This window comes from Alligator sinensis, unplaced genomic scaffold (assembly GCF_000455745.1).
Source record: "Alligator sinensis unplaced genomic scaffold, ASM45574v1 scaffold371_1, whole genome shotgun sequence".
In the NCBI taxonomy this organism is placed as follows: Eukaryota; Metazoa; Chordata; order Crocodylia; family Alligatoridae; genus Alligator; species Alligator sinensis.
Window position 1 is genome coordinate 1,117,377 of NW_005842262.1, and position 7,091 is coordinate 1,124,467.

A 7,091-nucleotide genomic window follows, 5' to 3' on the forward strand; every position below is an offset into this window, starting at 1 on the left:
AAAAAAAAAAAAAAAGTTGTGATTTTTTTCATGGAATTTTTGCAGGGTCAAAAAGTGATTTTTCACTGACAGGGATTTATATGGGTGATATCTTTTATTGGACCAATTGTGTAGTTGGGAGGGATATAGACAAAGGGCATGTGGTACCCAAAAGGTTGTCTGTATCCCTCTTAATTATACAGTTGGTCCAATAAAATATATCACCCACAAAAATCCTTGCCTCTAACATTTTTCCTGGAGTATCACAGCTACATTATCCTAACACTACTACATTTCCAGTAGAAACATTTGTACCTTTTCTTACCAGAGATTTCTGCTTCCTGCCTTGTAGGGAGAGCACATTTTCCCCTCCCTTGGAGTGCAGCCCTCTACGACCTTCCCAAACTGTTTGCAAAATAAGTGCAGCAGTGCACCTCCAGAGTGTTCTATATCAACTTAGTAGTAGAAGGATTTGCCCCTCAGAATGCAGTTATTTATAAAGCACTCACAACTGTAGTATCAAAGCTCTAATTGTTTATCTGGAATTTCTTCTTATGCCCTTGTGTAGGTATGCAGTACAGTTTTAACCTGGGAGCTATTTATTTTTGCTTTTACTAATGATAAGATTAAAGTGTTGTCAATGTAGTCTGTGTAGTGTGGGGAGAGTTGAGTCAGTATTGAAAGGCTGTTTCTTGTAGATGAGTAATCTATGGGTGCATCTACTCCAGATGTTTAATGCAGACTTGCCTAGCCACATGGCTCAGCAGCTGCAGGAGCCTCATGGCCTAGTCAACTCCTTCACTGTCTGAGGCAGCCATCAGCTGCCCAGTCCTGGCCCCTCCCCCCATACCCTCTGTCAGCCCAGGGCTGGCCCCTGGACACTGGGCAACATTTCTGTAGCCAGCCAGAGCCCGGGGCTGAGTCCCATACCCCCTACCAACCCAGAGCTGGTACCCGGGCAGCTGTGGCTGGAGCCTGGAGCTCCCTTGGCTGCTACAGCGGGGAAGAGCAGGGCAGGAGCAACTCTGATCTAAACTGCTCCTCCTGGACTCAATTTGCTGCTGTCCCAGACTCATGTGTAGGTATGTGGCAATTTGCTCCAGTTTCTTTAGTCGCATTAACTGCATGTGTAGATGTGCCCTGTGATTCAAAAAGCACATATTGTTTATACTGCATTATACCTAGGATTTTCTCTCAATATTTTAGAAAAGGAAGAGCAGCTAAAAGTATGTACATCAAAAGAGGGATTTGTATACAGCAGGATGTAAATAGAGAAGGGAAGAAATTGCTTGCTGGCATTATCTAGCAAAGAGGTTCTGAAGCTATTTCCAGGGATTTGGGCTCTATTTATGACCAACACTGGTTGCATCTACACAAGACACTACAAGTGCAATAGACTAATTCTACTGCGCATTAGTGTGGAAGGCAAAAACTGTGTTAATGTGCAGTAGATTTAGTGTCTCAAAAAAATCACGTGCCGGTGCTACTGTGCAGTAGCGCCAATTGCAGCACATTAAATTAGCACCTGTCAGGTACTAATCTTGATGTGCCATAATTACAGTGCATTAATGGACGTGTAGCTGTGCCCACTGAAATAGATTAAGAAGCTTCTGCAACCAGATGCTTCTCAACAGGGGCAGAAAAGCCATATGATGCAATGGTGTCTCTGATAAGATATGCACTCAGACTGGATCTGGAAAAGACTCATCCACCTGGTTAAGGTTATGCTTAATGTGAAGTCAGTACCTTCAGGTTCACAGGTTCAGGGATCCCACAATGCAAGGAGAATATCATTTTTCCACAATTTCTACAACCTTGTGTGACTGTAAGTAATATTTGAATACAGAACTTATTTTTCCACTTCCCTGCCTTGAAGATAGGTATGCTGGTATATGCAAATAATCTGCTGTTTAACTATAGGAATCAACCTTGTGTTGATATAGAGGGTGAAACAAAAGTTGCAGGAAGGGAAATGTTTGACAGAGGGACCAAGAAGTCAGTCTGCATGCACATGGCTAGAATGCTAACTACAGCTGCAACAGCTATATAAATAAAGCTTTTAAATAAAGGACTACTGTAGTTGGTTTTACAAGCATTGAGACCTTTCATGGTATGACCTAGGTTGTGGTACATAAAATGTAGTGGTCAGCATAGAAAGATCCACAGCCAGGAAGAAAGTTTGAATTACACTCTGACTCTTGGGAGAGGTGGCAGCTGGAAGGAGCCACTGCCTGAGATGCTTAGAAAGGTGTGGGGTGGGCTGGGGGCTCTTGTCTCTTATGGGGGGTTCTAGTTTCTTTTGGGGGGACTCAGCCCCCCCCCAATACAGGGTCCTGTATTTTGTACCCCGGTGTCATTATCAGGAAAACAGCAATGCTTAGAAACAGTGCAGACAGATGGCATGGAGAGACCCAGGGCACAGAGAGACCCAGAGCAGTAGGAATGCTGGCTTTACAGCCAAAAACCTTGCATTGGAAACATCTATGATTGCATTTATATACAGACCTAGCTACAAGGGATGAAGTTCTGAAATTAACATACATCTTTTTTACTATGTCATGGAGAAGAAAAGGATGAGAAGATTTAAAGAAACACTGGGTGCGTCTACATGTGCACTTAATTCAAAGAAATAAACTCTGGAGCAGTTTGAGTTGGAGTAAACTACCCCCCTTCAGTGTCTGTGTGTGTTTAATTGTAGTAAATTACCCTGGTGTAAGATAGCACTGTCCCTGACTACTGTTTTACTGTGGCATTAATTATAGTTTACTGTAGCCTAATACTGTTGCACATGTAGACAGTGACACTGTACTCCACAGCTAGTCTACTCTGCAGTTAAGCACATATAGATGTGCCCACTGTTACCAAGACTAATGCTGGAAACACTGGAGGAACTGGTGGAAATATTTAATGAGTACTATAACTCAAACAGGAGTCTATATTTTTACTTGGAATCTAGAAGCAGAAGAATAAACTGATACACTGCAGAACTACCAATTAGCAATGGCTTTCTCTTACCCTGTGGCACCCCTGCAGGTGGGTTCAATTTAGTTAAGTAAGGGGAGTTCCTGGCAGTGCTGGGAACTCAGAGCTTCCATGGCTGGGTTAGGCTCCCAGTGTTTTCCAAGCCCCTGCTTAGGGTTTCCCCTGCCAGATGCAGCATGTGGTCCGTCCTTAATTCTGGTTTGTCTGGCATGCGTGTCTGGGTCAGCGCGAAAGTGCACGGCGTTCCTGCGGTGCCAGGAGCTGTGGAGGCAGTCTCTTGCTCCCCACCCTGGTAAGGGGAAGGGTGCAAATGGGGTCATTTTCCTCCCTCTCACCCCGTTACAGGAGCACTCAGGCCAGAACTGTGATCAGTACAGTGGGGCACATTTTGCAAGGAATGGCATAATTGACATACTTTGCTCAAACAATGGGCAATAGAGCACAACAGCAGTCTTCAAGTGAGCTAGCATAGCAAGATCCACAGCAAGGAAGAAATGGGAATATGAACTATTCCCCTGGGTTCCTAACAAAATAATGGGACGACAAAGCTGGTAGTAAATATAGTCAAGAGATGATGGGAAATGCAAACAGACAATAAGGAATCTCTACCTGGGAATATTGGACCATCATTATATAGCCTCCCATGGGCTAGACTAGTGTACTGACTGATATTTTGGAGAACCAAGATTCTGTTTCCCATGAAGGAGGACTTCTTGAAGCAGACCAGCAGAGGAACTTTGGACAGAAGAAAAAGGAGTTAAAATACTGAGCTAAGGCAGCAACCTTCCCCAACAAAGGAGCCAAGGGTCTGGGTCTAACTATCAGACAACCAGAGAGGAACAAAGAGCAACTGTCCAACTTTTTATGGCTACAGCTATGCGCGACAGTTACAAATTCAAAACAACAGTGGAGATGGAATTGCAGGCTTTTTGTAGGTCACAGCATTAGTAGCTGTATTCTTCAGTGGGTAGAAATTATTCTCACACAGCTAGATCTAGAAATTCACAGGAGAAAAGTTTGGCAAGTGTATGTGCAGACTCAGAGTATCCTGTCTACTTGGACAGATTTGACAATATGCCTGACTTAACTCCCCGCTTACATAACTTCTGTCTTGACTGCATTCAGAAGTGATCAAAAAAAAAAAAAAGTGCCTGCTCTGCACTGCAGATTATTTCCCATATTGTATAAGCTGACTTTGATTTTAAGGAGTATTTTTTACACCTTTCCAGATTAAATTTTCACCAATTGTGAAGAACCTGGAGTCTGGGTAAGACATACCAGAACATTCTCTGGGCAAAGCTTTTCTTCGGTAAATGATAGCACAAATTATGAAATTAGATGTTCAGGTAGCCAACAAAACTGAAACTAGAAGGAAGACACAAGACAACGTGACAGCTGTGATAGAGGAGAAAGCCTAATATGCTTAGGAAAAAATCTGAGGAGCAAAATCAACACAGTATCATAAAATTATTTCCAGAATATCTCTGCATTGCACTGCAGCATGTGGTAAAAATATTCAAAATGTTGACAGAGAGCTATTTTAACTGAATTTTCCAGCAGAAATACTGCATCTCTTTAGAGAATTATTCCATGCTTCAAGCATAAATTGGCAGTTCTGTATAATGCCTCAGTGATAAACACAAGAAAAACTTCAGTATTCTAACTGAACATAATCTGGAGAATCATGCCTTTGCTGATGAGTTAGCCTTCGTTGCTCCATTACACTGAAAGTCTTTTAGCTTGAATTCATCAGTGTCATCCAGTATTCCTTTAACAGTCATATGATTGATTTATGGTTTATGCTTATGCCTTTCCTTCAAATGAAAATGGAAGCCAAACATATTGATCAGTTATTACAGTACCTCCACAGGAAGCAGATTCTGAGCAAACATACGCTAGTGCCTCTGTGCCTACCGTTAATGAGGTACCTTTGTTTGTGAAACTTCAGGACAATTATATTGCAGTTCAGGATAATTGCAAGCCATTGTATATTCTCTGGTTGGAAGAACCTTTAAAACAGGGGCGGGCAAAATATGGCCCGCAGGAGGAATGGGCCTGGACGTGAGGCTCAGTCCCTGCCTTCCCCCTCCCTCAGTGACAGTGGGGACTAAAGGGATGGACTGGGTGAGCAAAGCCAGTGGCGCTGGAGCCAGACACGGGGGGGTGGGGATCCACGGGGCCAGAGGCAGAGCGGCAGCAGCATGGGGCATTGGGTGGTGGTGCTCCATCCCTGCCCCATCAGTCTTGACAGGCAATTGGCTAGTTATTTCATGTGGATGGACCTCTAGTTGTTGGACAGCTTGGGTTGATAGTTGTAGATCAGGAGTCAACAGCTTATGGAGTGAATATCCAGCCCACAAAGCCAGGCTTCTGCAGCATTTTGGCACTGGGGGGGCTTCACCCACACAGCAGCTGGATGGTGGAGAGAAGCAGCAGTAACTACAGTGGTGGCTGGGTCAGAAGGACCAGCCCACCTTGGACTTAGCTGGATTATTTTGTCCTACCACTCCTGAAACATTGCTGACCCCTGCTGTAGATTTTTCTATGATAGCCTCTTGGTCAATGTCATCCAAGTGTGTGTCAGGCTCTTTCTATGTGGCCAGGGTGTATATCATAATAATCTTGCCCTAGCCAAGGTTAGACATATCTTTGAAATGTGATATAAAATGACTGGTTTAATCCAAAATAGGAGTTACAATATAACAAGAATACAATCCAAAATGAAGGTTACAATACAAAGTGGAGTTCCTGGCACAAAATTGTTTTCAGAAAACAAAATGGAGTTCAGGTTGACACAGATACATCCCACTGTCTCACAGCATGCACATTTAATACGAGTATAATAATCCTTTTCCAAGGGAGTCACCCATGGCTGAAAAAGCCAAGGCCATTAAGGCTTGCAAGGTGGGTGGATGAAAACCTGATGGCATTCAATACAGAGAAATGCAAGGTGCTCCACCTCAGGAATAAAAACCCACATCACACTTATAGGCTCAGCAGTGCTACACTTGTTAGCACCATGACCGAAAGAGACTTGGGAGTCATGATTGACCACAAGACGGACATGAGCTACCAATGCGATACCGCAGCTGGCAAAGCGAACAAAATGCTGGCTTGCATCTACCGATGCATCTTGAGTGAGACCCAGGATGTCATCCTCCTGATGTACTTGGCCTTGGTGAGGCCACAGCTAGAGTACTGCATCCAGTTCTGGGCTGCACAACTTAGGAAGGACGTGGAGAAGCTTGAAAGAGTCCAGAGGAGTCACACATATAATCAGAGGGCATGTGAGCAGGCCTTATGAAGAGAGGCTGCGAGCCATGGGACTCTTCAGCCTGGAGAACTGCAGGCTCAGGGGTGACTTGGTGGCAGCCTATAAGTACATAAGAGGTGTGCATCAGGATCTAGGAGAATGCCTGCTCACCAGAGCACCCCAGGGGATGACATGGTCCGATGGTCACAAACTCCTGCAAGACTGTTTTAGGCTGGACATAAGGAAAAACTCTTTACTGTCTGAGCCCCCAAGGCCTGGAACAGATTCCCCTTAGAGGTGGTGCGAGCACCTACTCTGGACACTTTTAAGAAACATTTGGATGCTTATCTCACTGGGATCCTTTGACTCTAGCTGACATCCTGCCCCTTGGGCAGGGGGCTGGACCCGATGATCTTATGAGGTCCCTTCCAGCCCTCATGTCTATGAAATCTATGAAAGTCTGCCCATAGTTTATAATACAGTTTTCACTTCACGGTGAGTCAAAACATCCAGCTGTCACTTTTATCCTGGTGTTAAAATATTTAAATATTTTATTTAATATAAAAATATTTAAATATTTTAAATGTTTAAATATTTTTAAAAGACAGTCAAATTGGAATGAAAAGCCAGCTGCAGTATTATTTCCCAATTGCTGCTTCCCATTTAAGGTCTTTTCATGTGTAATGTCTGCATGTCTGTCAGCACACAGTAGCACATGGCTACCTATGCCATACCAGGCAAGGCTATGCAGATGATATCACTCCCTCTTGTTCCACCCAAAGAAAGGCATGGCAGTGGCAGAACTTATGAATAAAATAACATTCTCCTCTTCCAGAGTGGAACAATAGAGCAGTCAGTCTTAAAATGAAGCTTCTTC